At 44.8% G+C, this 16452-nt stretch overlaps 1 protein-coding gene across 1 annotated transcript in view; it reads right to left on the minus strand.

Annotated features, from left to right (window-relative positions):
- The window catches only part of LOC127542520 (myosin-11-like), a 158753-nt gene that overhangs the window by 121008 nt on the left and 21293 nt on the right, over positions 1–16452 (minus strand). The window contains exon 4 of the mRNA XM_051968183.1: positions 5517–5577. The gene's annotated coding sequence lies outside the window, so the exon portion shown is untranslated. The remainder of the gene's footprint in view (positions 1–5516; positions 5578–16452) is intronic.

Here is a 16452-nt window from a genome sequence, read left to right on the forward strand (position 1 = left end):
GCAGTGAACAGAGAGTCAGGAAGACTCATGTTCCTGAGTTCCAATCTGGCCTCAGACACTCACTAGGTATGTGACCCTGCAAGTCACTTCACCCTGTTTGTTTCAATTGTTAAATGAGCTGAGGAAGGAAATGGCCAACCACTCCAGAATCTCTGCCAAGAAAACCCAAAATGGGTTAGAGAGAGTCGGACTTGACTAAAAATGACTGAATGCCACAAAATTTTTCAGATAGTGAAACTGAGGCTCAGAAAGGAAATGAAATTTGCCAAAGATTTAAGAGAGGGTATTTGTGAAAATGTCACCCTTGAGGTGGAAACTGTTTGATGCTCAGCATCTGCTGAAGGAAGCTGAGGATCTGAGAATTTACAGAGCTTGTCCATGATCACACGGTTCCCTGACTCCAAACCAATTGCTTTAACTCCCAGCCACGGTGCTTCTCGCTGAACTTTAGCTGGCCCCATGGGCTAATGATGGCTGATATTACTGTAAGACATTAGCATATACATACAGCGTCAAGTCTCAATTCTGCACATGGAGATTAGTACCTCTGCTCATTATCCAAAGCAGCAGTGGCTTCCCCGACCCCTTCCTCTGCCATCAATTTGGGGTATGTTAAAAGAACACAATGCCCAAGAAAAACCAACAAGGAAGCATATAATATTCACGCCAGCTTCCTCATCTACAAAATAGGGATAACACTTGCCCTGTTTATATCACAGGGTTGTTGTAAAGAAAGAGCTTTTCAAATCACATATTACATTTTAATACAATAGGAATAATAATTCATAATCAGTTTAATAAACTAGATTCACGTTCATGATTTTTCAATGCTCTGCATGGGATTAGTCATAAGATCATAGCATATGAGATTTACAAGGAATCTGAAAGTCAACTTTTCTCCTCCTCTGGTGTATCATCATACCATGGTTTCAAAGAACATGCCAGTAAAAAGAAGGTGGACTCTGGGTAGCCCCAGCAGAAAAGCAGCTAAGGGCAGGCTGGGAGTCTCAAGTCTCAAGTCTATCATCAAAGAACCAAACTCTCATTCAGTTCAGAGAGGCCTATGGCCCAAACAAATAGGGATGAATTTTTGTTTTCCTTTGATCATTGGAACTTATGATACTGGTTCCCTGGCTGGGGACACTCTATCTCTGGGCTCTGGGCATTTTCTTTGGCTTTCTCCCATGCCTTTAATACTGTCCCCCTCCTCAGTTCCATCTACTGACCTCCCTAGCTGTCTTTAAATCCCATCTTTTATTGCAAGACTTCCCCAAACTCTCTTAATTCTAGTACCTTCCCTCTGTTAATTATTTCCCACTTTTCCTATATATAGCTTGCTTTCTCTACACAGAAATATCTCATTTTTGCTTTTTTGCATTCACAGATATTGCATTTCTTACAGATCAAAGATCTGTGGTAACCCAGCGTCGAAAAAGTCTATTGGTGCCGTCGTTCCAACAGCACTGATCACATCATAACATCTGTGTCACATTTTGGTGATTCTCCCGATATTTAAATTTGTTCATTACTATTCTATGTGTCATGATGATCTCTGATCGGTGATCTTTGATGTTACAATTGTAATTGTTTTGACCACACCCACATAAGACAGCAAACTTAAATCAATAAATGTTCTTGCCTTCCGACTGCTCCACTCTCTCCCTCTCTTCCTACCCCTCTATTTCCTGAGACACAATACTGGAATTAAGTCAATTAATAACTCTACACTGGCCTCTAAGTATTGAAGTGAAAGGAAGAGTCAATAATAATGGCAAACTTCATTTTTTTAAGAAACTTCCTCTTTTAAGAAATTGCCACAACCACCGTCACCTTCAGCAACTACCTCCCTGATCAGTCAGCAGCTGTCAACACTGAGGCAAGACCTTCCAGCGGCAAAAAGATTACAACTTCCTGAAGACTCGGATGATGGTTAGTATTGTTTTAGCGAGGAAGTATTTTTAACTTAAAGTATATGTACATTGGGGGTTTTTTAGACATAATATTATCACACACTCAATAGTCTATAGTATAGTATAAACATATCTTTTCTATGCTGAGAAATCATATGACTAGCTGTATGGCAATATTTGCTTTATTGTGGTGGTCTAGAAGCAAAGCCACGGTATCTCTAAGGTATGCCTGGACTTGTTTGCATGCTGTGTTTGTAAGATTGTAAGCTCTTTGAGGGGAGGGATTGTTATTTGCTATTTGTATCCCCGGCACTTCGCACAGTGCGTGTATGTTTATTGTGTGTGTCAATGTCTACTGATTGCTTAAAGGCAATACACTAAAGCAAAGCGACAGATGCACAAAAAAAAGGCGGAAAAGATGCACAAAATAGTGGAATCAGGAATTCTTGAAATATGTAAGTAAGAGGCCTTAGAGATCGATCACCTAAAGCTAACGAACTCTCTTTTCAAGGATAGGAATCGCCTTGATAACATCCATAACAAGTGGCCATCTAGCTTCTGCCTCCCCAACTTGTGATGGGGGAGCTCATTATGATTCAAGGCAGTCCATTCTATTATGGGACTGCTTGTATAGTTAGCAAGAACTAACTGATATGGGCCCAAAATTAGCTTCCCTATAACTCTTATGAGGCAACTAGATGGGGTCATAGTGCATAGAGGACTGGGTATGGAGTCAGGAAGAACTAAGTTCAAATCCAGCTTCAGACACTCACTAGCTATATAGCCCTGGGCAAGTCATTTAACCCTGTTTGTCTCAGTTTCCTGATCTAGAAAATGAGCTGGAGAAGAAAATGGAAAACCGCTTCAGTATCTCTGCCAAGAAAACCCCAAATAGGCTCACAGTGTGCTGGATGCAACTGAAATGACTCAACAACATATCTCCCATGCAATTCTTCTACCTTTGTTGTACCTGACCCAGAATTGATATGGCACAGCTAGGTCCTGATTAGTGCGGAAAATGAATCCCTTGACACAATTGTACAATTCAAAGCTACGATTTTATAAAACACAGCCTTTCACTGCAACCCAATAGAAATATGTAGCTTGAAATCAAATCATTTCACCGGGGGAAAGGAATGGGGAAAGGAGGAAGAGATTCATTATTCAAGGAGCATCTAGCTATATAATATAGAAGACTAGAGAGAAGGGAGAAGGGGAGAGAGAGAGAAGTGGAAAAGATCTCAAGTGCATTCCTGGGGCCAGGCCTGTGGACACCTGCTTCCCATTCCTAGCTCCACCATTCCATGGCATGGATAATAGAAAAATGATTGTGTATTGTTGGTTTTAGAGAGGCGAGGGCCTTTGGAGATCCTGTGGCCCAATCATCTCCTCATTCTACAGAGGAGGAAAGGGAGACCCAAAGCGGGAAAGTGATTTTCTTAGGCTCCAACAGGTAGTAAGAAGCAGGCTGGCATTCAAATGCCAGCCCCCTGACAGCAGCAACCTGGTTCTTTCCACTACTGTCCACTGCCTTCCTAATCTAAAGCCCAAAAGTTAAGCTGAGCATCTCGCAGACAGCTCTGTCATTTAACAGCCTTTACTAAACACTCACACTGGAGCAGGCACAGTCCCGGGAAGCCCACCGGGTACCATGTTTGTCCTCCATGTCTGCTTTAAATGGCTGTTTCTGGGGGAAAGAAATGCAAGTTATCGACAGCTTTTCATTCCTGTCTCCCTCACGCACACCTAACATTAATACACGTACCTATGTTAATACATAGATCCTTCTCCTCCCCCTCTTTCCCTGACAGTACAACACACACAAGCCCCCAGGGGATGGCAGGGGAGGGGTGGGGCCCATGCAGCCTCCAGGATAGACACCAGACTAAACATGGCCAGAAATAGAACTCTGCACTGTGCCTGTCCTGACGTTCCATCTGGTGGAACATGGAGGACTGGCGCGGGGGAAGGAGGGAAGGAGGGAGGAAGGGAGGGAGAAGGAAGAGCCCCAAGGCAGCCTTGTGGGATTCAACAATCAAGTCAAGCAATGCTTATTAAGTGTTTACTATACACCAGGCCCTGTGTTCTGAGCTGGGGATTGAAAGATGAACAATGATTACACAGCATCCTGCCTTCAGTGAGTTTACCATCTACCAGGCAAGATGAGGCGTGTACACAAGTATAAGGAAAGCAGGCAGGGATAAAGACAAAAAAGAGATGGCACAAAGTGGTCTTAGGAGAAGTGAAGGAAGACCAGCTCGCTTCTGACTGGCTGCAAGAGAGCCTCACATAAGACATAGCAGTTGAGCTGAACTTTAAAACTGGAGAAGGGTTACCACAGGCACAGATAAGGGGAGGCAGGGTTCCAAGGAGGGAAGGCAGGCCACATAAATGAACAAAGATGGGAGGGGATACGATGAGATAGTCCAATTTGGCTGGGACATAAAGAGCAGGAGGAGAGATGTGAAATCAGATTGGAAAAGTCAGCTGGAGCCAGATGGGGGAGGTAAGGAGTTTGTATTTTCTCCAAAAGGCCAGAGTTTTAACCCATTCTATCCAAAGCCATGGGCCAAACTCAATAACTGAGCAGATCCAAACTGTCCAGGGCCATGGTGAGCATTTTTTGTTTAGTCCTAAGGAAGGGCCACAGAATCCAGTGACCCACATCTGGGGCATGGTGTTCAGTGCTGGGTACCACATTTGGTGAAGGGCTATGATGAACTACAAGTTATCGAGGGAAAGGAAAATGGGAAATTATTATGTTACACTAACTCTATCTCCTTTTCTTCTTTTAACAGGATCCCTAGAGGTTCTATACCAGCTTGGTCCCAGGTGATCAATTCTGGAGTTCCAACTATCAAAGATCACCCACTAAATTATATAGATATTGGCTTTTGCACTGGGAGAAGGAGAATCCACAAAGCCAAAATGGCAGCTCCTTAACATCATTTTGATCCAGGGAATGCTAGAGGTATATTATATCTGGTTTTCAGCACAGCATTTGACAAAACCTTTTATGCCAGAAGTGCCAAACTCTCGATGTCAGCAAAAGGCTCAAACCAGATTAAGATGTTATTGGGAAATGTTTAACCAAAAAATACAAACAGTATAATATCATCTTAATTTGTGGTTTTCTAATTCAATAAGCCAGAGGGATCTGATTCTATTTGAGTTTGTCATCACTATCTCATGCTATCCTTATGGGCAAGATGTAGAGATATGGGCTAAATGATAGGACAGTCAGGTGACCTTCAAAAACGTTAAAAGACCATTAATGGGCTCCTAGCAATTTGGAATGAGGTTCCTATTAGAATATCCCAGGGTTCTCTCCCTTGGTCCGATATACTCAACAAAGCAACAAGGGAATTACAGATGAGAATGACTGCAGAATTCTGATTTTTTTTTACAGAGGATAAAAAGGAAAATCAAAGAGGTAGATAACTTCTCCAAGTTGACACATGTGGTCCATAGCAGAAGCCAGGTACTCTTTCCAAATCCAGTGCTCTTTCTACTACACCAATACATTACTTCTACACCACTGGTTAAAGTCATAGAAGTGACTTTGTCAACATTGTCAAGAACACAAATATGAGAGTGCTTACTAACCTGCTAAATGACACAGTCAGGATCCCAAAAGGTCTCAGTAGGTCAGAAAGCAGGGCCAAACCTAAAAAGAGAAATATAATACGGATATACAGTTAGATTCAAACAATCAATTGCACAAGCTCAAGATGGGACAGCATGGCTAGATATCAGGTCACAAGAGAAGGTTCTCTGAGTCTTAGTGAACAGGAAGGGAACAAGCAACTATTAAGCATCTACTAAGTAACAGACATCTTGCTAAGCATTCTGTAAAGCTCATGGCATCAGCTCAATTGGAGTCCTGGCAACAACAAAAAGCTAATTTGACCTTTGATTGTATTGAGAGGCATGAGGCTCGCTATTAGGGAGGACAGACTCCAGCTGTCCTCAGCCCTGATCAGACAACACGTGAAATAGGACTTTAGTTTGTGGTGCCTTGTTTTAAAAGAACAACAAGGGAAAGAGCATTCTGAGGAAGGCTATTATTTTTCTTTTGAGATCGAGGGGTAAAGAAAAAGAGAGGAGGAATTATGAAGGAGGAAATTCAGAGAGTATGGGAATTGTTCATTAGGTCAGAAACTGAAATCTGGGGGAGGGAAATGTAAAAGAACTGGAGAGTAAAGTGAAGGAGGAAGAAGAAGAGGAAGACTTGAGTTGCAGGTGAAAAAGAAGGAAAAGGAAGTTGGATGTAATCATCAAGATGCTAATGAGGTGACAGGAGAAGTGACAATTCCAGAATGGAAGTCCCCGGTAGGCACTGCAACAAGAGGAAGTAAGCCAAAAGAATTATTAGCAAGAACAAAAAAAGGACTAAGGATTCTGCTTGAAGAAAGAGCAAAGATAACTTGACCATGTCTTGCATAGAATACATAAGAATTAAGGAGCTTGAAGAAAACCTCTCCACTGTCCAAAAAAAAAAAGGCAACCATCCCTTTAAACATCAGAGACTGTGATCCTGACAAAGAAAAAGGATCTTAGGAGAAGGGGGAATCTTGGCCTGCAGAAGGAGTTTAGAGAAGAGAGTTAAATGTGCGAGTGAGGAGAAAAGGAAGACGGACCCTTGAATACTTAGGAGTGAGCAACAGATATGAGAACTTTATTGGAAAAAAAAAGAAGCTTTATATATTAAGATATCATTCATATGAGGAGATCCAGAAACCCAAGGAGGGAAGCATGATAGAGAATATTTGGGATCAACACAGACATAGAAATGATACTGTCATCCAAGTATACTACATACCACCTATTCAGAAAGAGGACGTTGATGAGGAGTTTTGAAAAAAAAGATTAGAATTCTGGCACTGAGGCATGGTCCGGTAGTGATGAGAAGATTCACTCATCAAGACATTTACTACATCTCACTCTGTCAAAAAGCAGAGATGCTACTAAGTTCTTGGTTTGCATCAATAGCAATTCCATCCCTATTAAAGTTAGAGAAACCAAAGAAGGAAACCACTATTCTGGACCTGACTCTTATGAACAATGAACATCGGATTGCTAAAGTAGAAGTCATGGGAACTTGGGGGTGGGAGGGTGTGGAATGACAAATCCACCTTAGGTTTGGGGGGAAAAGTAAAAGAAACTAAGCATAGTATTGACATGATATCTTGATTTCTTTTTAGAGAAAAAAGAGGAATCTGTAAATTATCGGCCATTAGGCTTGATTTTGATTCTTAGAAAGAGGCAACAAGTGCAGTAGAGAACAGAGAACGGGCCTCGGAGGAAGGCTTGGGCTCAGGCTTTAACTCTGACTAGCTGCATGACTGTAGACAAGTCACTCTCTCAGTGTCCCAAATAAGATATGCATAAGCACTAGTAGCAGACTTTCTCTGCTATGCCTCTTCCTTCTTTCCCAATATCCTCTCCCCTCTGCACTTTTTCCAGAAACTCCCCATCGGTCCCCCACTCCCTTCTCCCCACACGGGTGCACATGCATACACACATTCACACTCACACTTTCATTTTCAGTATTTTCCTCACTGGATGATCTCAAGCATCGCTCTACCTGTGTTGCTAAAGATGGGAAACCAGGTAGATGCACTCATGCCCTCCCCTGAAAGTGAGCTGTTCTGGCTGAAGGGGCCAGGCCCCCAACCCTGTCACACTGACTGGGAAAATGACAAAAAGCTGAGAGCTCTGAGTGCCAAATCCTAACTGAGCTTCCCTCCTCCACTTAAGGGTTCGAAAACCTTTGGCATCATTGAGATTTCTTGCTTTACCCATCGCTGGCCTGACTCTTGTGGAAAACTTCCTTAGGTCCTCAAACTGCAGTAAGGACCTGTGGCATTAAAGGTAAAAAGGCTTCATCAAGAGCAGATCATGTAACCCTTTGATCCAGCAGTGTTACTACTGGGCTTATACCCCAAAGAGATACCAAAGAAGGGAAAGGGACCCACATGTGCAAGAATGTTTGTAGCAGCCCTGTTTGTAGTGGCCAGAAACTGGAAACCGAGTAGATGCTCATCAATTGGAGAATGCCTGAATAAACTGTGGTATATGAATGTTATGGAATATTATTGTTCTGTAAGAAATGACCAGCAGGAGGATTTCAGAAAGGCCTGGAGAGACTGACAGGAACAGATGCTCAGTGAAATGAGCAGGACCAGAAGATCATGAGATACTTCAACAACAACACTATATGATGATCAGTTCTGATGGACGTGGCCCACTTCAACAATGAGATGAACCAAATCAGTTCCAATAGAGCAGTAATGAACTGAACCAGCTACATATACCCAGGGAAAGAACTCTGGGAGATGACTAAGAACCACTACACAGAATTCCCAATCCCTCTATTTTTGCCCGCCTGCATTTTTGATTTCCTTCACAGGCTAACTGTACAATATTTCAGAGTCCGATTCTTTTTGTACAGCAAAATAACGATTTGGACATGTAAACTTATTTTTTATTTAATTTATACTTTAATATATTTAACATGTACTGGTCATCCTGCCATCTAGGGGAGGGGGTGGGGGGAAGGAGGGGAAAAATTGGAACAAAAGGTTCGGCAATTGTCAATGCCGTAAAATTACCCATGCATATAACTTGTAAATAAAAAGCTATAAAAAAAAGAGAGAGAGAGCAGATCATGCAGACTCATCCTCCCTTCTTCTCTGACAGGATCACCAGCTAAGTAGGTGAGGAGATACTCTAGATTTCAGCAATGCATTTGCGTGAGGTACTCATGCCTTTCTTGTAGGCAAGATGGAGAGAGGCAGGTAGCGGAGAGCACAGTTATAAGAACTCTGAGCTGGCAGAATGGCCAAACCGAGAAAGCAGTCGTGGGTGAGCCAATGTTGACTTGGAAGGAGGTGTCTGGTGGAGTGCCCTCAGGACCTGTGCTTGGTCCAAGCCATTTACCACCTTCATCAGTGATTCAGATGAAGGCACCCCGGCTCATCCCTCAAGTTTATTGACGACTCAAGGCTGAGAAGGTCAGATGAAGAGGGAGACCAGAGGTAGGAGCCAAAAAGGCCAGGTCATTGGACTGAATCTAACAAGATGAAATTGAACAGGGCTAAATAGAAAGTCTTACCCATGGGGTTTTTCAAAAATTACAAAGTAGGAAGGGTATAATTAGACAGCACTCCTCCTGAAAACGATTTGGGGGTTTTAGTGGACTCCAAGATTCTTATGAGTCAGCAGTCCCCAAAGTGAATGTAATGTATCCAGGACTCAGAGCTGACTCTATATGGGGTACTGGGTTTAATTCTGGGTGTTGTGTTGCATTATCAAGGTGACCAATGTACAGAGGTCAAAGGCCTCAAATTCATGTCCCAAAAGAGTAAGATGAATGAAGGTATTGAGTTTGTTTAATCTGAAGAAGAAAAGACTTGGGGGGGAGACACATTCTTTGTCTCCAAGTACCCAGATTGGACTAGGCTCCTTCGGGGCCCCTTTTGCCTCAAAGGTTCTAGGTACTGGGATGTAGATAACTATGGTGGCAACACTAAGGAATCTCCCCCGTAGTCTCAGGCTGTCCCAGATGGCAGCAGAAAAAGGGCCACATGGTAAGGCCAACTGAGTAGGCCCCGGACCGGGGCTGAGGATGCTCACTGTTCTCTGACCCTTCTTCATCAGGCAAGAGCAGCAGTACCTGCAAGCCCCAGAGAAGCCCGAACAGCAGGCTGCTCCCACGATGCCAGGGACCACTCCTGCTGTGCACACAGCCTGCTGCCAAGCAAACCCCATAGCTCACTGGCTCACTGGCTTGCTCACTCTCTCCTTCCCTCTCTCCCTCCCTCCTTCCATTTCTCTCTCTTTCTCCCTCCCTTCATCAGCCTGCCTGCTCAGCACAGACCTAGAGTGGGTGTGGGGCCTCTTTGACAAGCTCCTGCTTCCCCCCACTGCTTCTGGGGAGGAGGGAAGAAGGGAGAGGCGGAGGTGAGAGAGAAAACACACAGCCATTTTGGCAATTAAATTTCCGAACCTTTTCATTATGCAATTTCAATTCATTAAAAGGTTTTTCCCTCCCCCCCCCCATACCCCAAACACCCTTTTAAATGTAAAACCCCACCAAGTTCCCCTGGATGGAAATCAAGGCTGAGGAGCCCCCAGGCCTGCCTCGTGGCCCAGACAGGAGGGGCTTTTAGCCTTGGGCAGAAGCTCACAATAGAAGCGCTGTTCCATCCCTCGGCCAAGGCAGCTGCACGGAAACCAAAGGGTTTCATAGGTACAGGCGGCAGCTCCTGGGCTTCGGCACCAAGAAAGGGCCAGCTGCCAAGTGGGGAGAGGCCACGTGGCAGGGGCGCTGGATGAGCTGGTTTCCTATGAGCCGCCAAGGCCAGGCTTTGGGGCCTGCTGGACATCCTGCTTTCCTCAACCTAGCATTGGGACGGGTCCTTAATGTTTACAAAGCACTTTCCCAATCTTAGCACATTTGGTCCTTGGAGCAACCCTGAGAGGGAGGCGCCATTATTGTTGTCATTTAACAGAAGACAAACCGAGGTCCCCAGAAATGAACTGGCTTGCTCCAAGTCCAAAGCTAGTTTGAAGCAGGAGTCAAGCTCGGCCTTATTTAAGAGCTTCAATATTTTACTGTGGTGGGAGGGGGAGGGGGGAATGTGGAAGACAGATGTAAATAGACAAGTCAGGCAGCCTCACCTTTGTTTGAGACAACATCAAGTTGTCTCCTAGGAAAGAGGGAGCCATTTGGACCCTGTTGCTCAAGTCCCTGGCCAAGCCAGAAGCCCAAGGGAAGACAGGCCTTCAGTTGGCAGCCAGCCCAGCTGGAGACGCAGATGTGTTCGCCGGACACCTGGGCATACCTGGCAACTCCAGGAGACTCTTGGCCTACCTTTCCCCAGTTCCAAACAGGGCTACATAAGCTCAAGTACAGCCTTCTCCACAAAATGAATGAAGGCTGGAAGGGACCTTTGAGGAGTCATTTTAAGGATAAGGCCCTGAAGTCATAAAGAGGTTACCTGACTTGCCCAGGGTAACAGTTTCTGAGGTGGGATTGGAGTCTTCCTGACTTCCCGACTATTCAACATTTCAGTTAAATCCAATTGGTTCCTTTTACAAATGAGAAAACAGGTTCCAAGAAGCTCAATATTGAGCTTGAGGTACTGAAAGGACCCCCTGGCAGGATCACAGAACTCCAAAGGGTCCCCAGAATCCTTCACGACACCACACACAATTCCTCAGCACAGCTTGGTGGGCCCCAGCTAGCCTGTGCCTCACAAATACTTCCACCAGGTCAACTTGACTTGGCTGACCTTAACAGACTTTACTTGGTAGCTTGAGGAAAATTCTTGCCAAGATCTAAATACATATTTTTCTTCTCTTCCCACCCCCCCCCCAGCTTTTCTCCCAACCAGAATTAGTCAACTTGGCCACAGTCCATGAAACCTAATTATTTCTGTGAGAGCGTTTAAGTGTGTAAGTACAACCACTGATGAGCAGGCAAGGCAGTCTGGGAACACCATGTGGTTCCTTGGACTTGGGGCCCCGCTTGGAGAGAGGCAAAAGCTGAAGGGAAGAACAGAAGGGCTGGATGGCTCTTGGAACATGGCCTGAAGAAAGCAAACCCTCAAGGAGAGAGAAAAAAAGACAACCACAGAGAAATCAGAAAGGTCAAAGGGACCAAGTCCACTGCAGCTGGAAACTGAGATCATCTGGACACCAAATCTGCTTCCCATATAATGCAAATTCCTTTCCTTCTCTGGCCCCTTTTAACCATCGAGACCACTTGGAGTTAGCGTGGTACCTTTCTATCCAGGACTTACAAATACATCTACTAGATTTGAGACAGGTTGGTTGTCCAGTGCATAGAGCACTAACTTTGGAGCAAATAAATCCTGCCTCAAGCACTCACTAGCTGTAACTCTGAGCAAGTCACTTCATCACTGTCTGACTCAGTTTCCTTAGCTGTAAAACAGATAAACTAATATAAAAGCACACCTACTTCCCAAGGTTGTTGTGAGAAACAAAGGAGAATGCAGACTGAGCACAGTACCTGGCACACAGCAAGTGCTTAATAAGTGCTTATTGGCTGACTGACAGATCATATATGTAAGGCACTTTGCAAACCATATGGTGTCACCTAAATGCTAGTTATTTTTTCAAACTATTACTCTTATGATCATTAGTTCATCTGGCGAAGGAAGAAGAGCACATCTTTGGATCCTCGATATCCTAACAGACTAAGGGACTTATCTTGTTCCCAAGCAACTCGGGCAACCAGAATTCTAGTCCCAGGTCTGCCACTGACTTGTTCTGTGACCTTAGACAAGTGACTTAACCCATTCAGACCAGTCCCATTTAAAATGAGAGCTGGCCCACTTAACCTGGAAGGGCCCTTCTACTGTCATGGTTCTGGGCGCCCGAGGAGCAGGTGTTCTTCTAAGCCTCTTCTAGCCCCAGTTTGGAAGAACTAGGCCTAGGTGGAGGCAGGGCAGTTCCAATGGCTTCCCCACTTAAGACAAGATCTTAAGATTGTAGATTTCTAGCAGGAAGAGGCCTTTTAGACAATTTAGCCCAACCCCCTCATTTTACCAAGGACAAACCAGATGAGATTATAATTAGTTCTCAATTATCTCCAGGAGGTTGACAGTGGGGGTGGGGAATAGGCAGCATACATTAAGGAAATCAAAAGGTCCCAGGGCCTCTTCTCCCACCTAAACCAGTATCAAAGTTTGGCCTTCCTCTCCTGGGTCCCCCAACAGCCTCAGGACAAGGTGCTGGGCAGCCCACATGTTACTCAACGGTGAGCAGGGACAGCTGCTTTGGTAGAGAGAGGCTGGCTTTGTCATCAGACAAGGGCTTCAAAACCCAGCTCAGCCTCCTCTGTGAAATGATGGGGTTGTCTGGGTCAGGAGATCTTAACCTTTTCTAGATCATGAACATCTCAATCAGGCAGTATGCTGAAGCCATGGGCCCCTCTTTAAAGAAACATGGGTTTTAAAGGTATAAAATACACACAATTCTATTGAAATAGCTATGGAATTATGGGTTGTTGTTTTTTGAAGTTCACAGGCTCCAAGTTAAGAACACACACATGTGCACACACACCTACTAGATAATCTCAGATCTCTTACAACTCTGACATTTTAGATTTTAAGTTCTAATGTCTCTCTCTGTTCTAACATTCTGTGTTCTAAGGTTCTTCCAGTCTAAGAACCCTTCTAGTTGTGACGTTGTTCTGAAATCCCTTCCAACTTTAACAGCCTATGTTCTAACAGTTCTGACATTTTCTGTTTGTTCTAAGGTTCCACCCAACTCTGCCATTCTGTGTTCTTAAAGTATCTCATGATTCTGGCATTCTCTAAGAGCCCACCCAACTCTGCCATTCACTGTTCTAAGGCCAGTCTATGAAACCAAATTAAAATAAGAAAAAAAAGAGCCTTGTTTGCTTGCCCCTAAGGAAAAGAATCGAAACCTGGCCATATGTTCCTATTTCTATTCAGGACAACAAATTACAGAGGTATGATGCCTTACCATCTCTCCCCCTCCCCCAGTTTAGAATAAATCTTTATCCTGTTTTAGGGCTCTAACTGCAAAGACCCCGGTGCTCTAGACTGGAGTCTTAGGATCTTTTCTGCCTTCCACCCTCAAGGTGACCAAAGCTACACATGGTATTGGCAAGACAAGCTATTTATTTGTAGCTGACTGAGAAGGGACCTCAAGAACTTGAAGGAGGCCCAGTTGGTCTGACAAATGGACAAGCGCAGAATGCTTATTCTTTATCAGGGGAAGTCAATGAACATATGAAGGGAAAAAAAGAGGGAGAATGAAGTTACGTTACATTCCTCTAACACGGAATAAGCCTTCGACTTTAGTAAATGTTTGTTGACTGACTGACCATGAGTCAGAAAACCAGAGTTCACTTCCTATCTCTGTAGATTGCTAGCTGTGTGACTCTGGCAGATGACTTGTGTCTGGCCTCACTTGTCAAGAGGGAATCTATGATCTCTGAGGTCTCTTTAGGCTCAAAATCTCCGGTTCTGTTCCACGTCTAAACCCTCTGGTTTCCTGGGTTTCCTGGTGGGTTCCCCCAGTCCCTGGCTTCTTCTTATCTCACCGTTAAGGATCTCATCCACTCCTGTTTCAACTTTTGCCACTATGGAAAACTCACCACTTCCAGGGGCAGCTCATTCCACTTTGGGGATACCTCTTCACAAAGTTTTCCCTTATCTCCAGCCTAAATCTGCCCTTCTACAATTTCCACTCTCACTTCCTTGATTTTGCCCACCGGAGACAAGCAGAAAAAGCCATACTCCATTGCCAGAACCTCCAGACAGTCATCTTGTTCCCAAGCTCTTCCCCTTGGCCTGCCCTGATCCTTCAGTTCAATACTCCTCCTCCTTTCTGGCTGCCTTCTCCAGACACCCATGGTTTTGTGAGGTTTACCTTCCGCCAAAATACAATGCTCTAAAGTGACCACAATATTCCAGAGGGAAGCTTGTGTATCCCCCAGAGGACTCAACACAGAGGTTGGCACATAGTAGGAACTCGGCCATTTGTTAAATAAATGGAGATCAAGAGGGAAACAGAACGGTTCTTGATTTAAAAATACAGTAGGAGGCTGTGTAATAATCAACACAAAAAGACAAACCCCACAGACAGATGGCGGGCATGCAAGTGTTTTGTCCCCAACATAGAGTCAGGCTTCAACAGATCCCGTATCACCAGCCTCTTTCTTCATAAACCTAGAAGACCGTGTTCCATCCAGTAGGCTAGACGGATTTGCTAAAGTTTGAGTGACTCTGAGCTAGAACAGGAGAAACAGATAGGAAGCTAGGTCAGGGACTGACTGGCAAAGGAGGACACTAAGCAAAGAATTCAGCAGCCTGAGCCTTTGAGGCTGCACCACCTGGAGGCAAGGAGCCCATGAGGGCATGTGCCCAGTGGGGATCGGTTGTGTTGGCTATGCCCTGGCAGCCTGGAGAAGCCCCTACCCAGAGCTAGGTTATAGCTAAGCCCGGGAAAGTTGAGAATATAAAGGCCTTAGGTGCTACCAACTTCCTCTGGGGAAGGAGGCACAGATCAAGCTTGGAGGTAACAGGGGCTCCCATTTCTACATCCCTTCACCTATACAAAGCTCTTCATACACATTTTGTTATTCAGTCCTTATGCCACTGCTGCAAGGTGGGGGAGGCAGGAAGGGACATTAACAGAAAGAGCACTGAACTAGCCAGAGGATGACTGGTTTCCTAAGCCTGGCTCTCCCATGAACAAATGAGTCTCTCCTCTTCTTTGGGCCTGTTTCTGCCTCTGTAAAATGACATCATCGAATCAATTAAAGATCACCTCTAGCCCTAATGTTCCCTGACATCTCTCACTGTTCTGCTTTTACAGAGGAGAAAAGAGATTCAAAAATTAAGTGACTCACTTAAGGTCACATAGCTAGTCAAGGATTGGGACTGCAAGCAGGCTGGGTTCTTGGCTGCTAGGAGACTAAAGTGATGCTCACATGAACCAAAGCATCTGGAGATGCTGCAGAAGAAGCTCAACCATTATAGTGCCTGGGAGCCAACTGCTGAGCTGCCAAAAGGGCACAGGACAGACAGCTCTGCAAGCCAGAGCCTCAAACTCCCATCATTCACTACATGCTAATGTATATTGACATCATTAACTTCCCTTCTGTGTTTTATTCATTCACCAAGCACTGATTTAGCACCTGCTGCATGCCCAAAGAATGGGAAGATAGAGGGTGATACGGAAATGAATGTTGTAGCATGGCTCCCCAAACAGCTTGCAAGAGAGCAGGAGAGAAAAAAGAGCTCATTTATCAATCTGGTAACAAATCTCTGTAATTCAGAGGCATGTAAACCCATTAGCTAGGTGAGAAGTGATATGGGCCTAAACTGGGGGAAAGAGATGGCTATGAGGAAAGAAAGAAAGAAAAAAAAGGAAGAAGGGAAAAAGGAAGGAAGGAAGGAAGGAAGAAAAAGAGGAGAGAGAGAGGGAGGAAAAGAGGAAGGGAGGGAGGAAGGGAGGGAGGAGGAAGGAAAGAAGGGAGAAAGGGAGGGAGGGAAGGGAGAAACAAAGAACAGATAAAAGACTGAGTTGCTGTGGCTTGAGGACTGTGTATGTAAACTCTTGGAGGTTCATTTGACCTTTCTGCCAGTGGCCCAGGGGAAAAGAGATTAGCCTCAGAAGCCCCTTCCTGTCCTGGATCATAACTGGATGAGGGGCAAAGGAGAAGAGTTTGAAACCACTCAGGTTTCAAACTTGGGTACCTGGGAGGATGGCAGTGCTGTGAGCAAAAACTTAGGAAGAATCAGTCAAGGGCTGAGGGGGGATGAACTTGAAATGCTAATGGGACCCCTTCCAGTGGCATCCCATCCCAAGCTGGGAAGGCCTTGAGCTGAGCACAGACCCAGAGCTGGCCCATGTATTGCTGGGCAGACTAATCTGGCTAAATGCAGAACGCTGCCAGGTATGGGGCTTTCAGAAACATGCAGCTGACAAGGGAATGGAGGAGCTCCCAATCTGCACTGGTAAAGGGGGTATCTAC

This window comes from Antechinus flavipes, chromosome X (genome assembly GCF_016432865.1).
Source record: "Antechinus flavipes isolate AdamAnt ecotype Samford, QLD, Australia chromosome X, AdamAnt_v2, whole genome shotgun sequence".
Taxonomy (NCBI): Eukaryota; Metazoa; Chordata; class Mammalia; order Dasyuromorphia; family Dasyuridae; genus Antechinus; species Antechinus flavipes.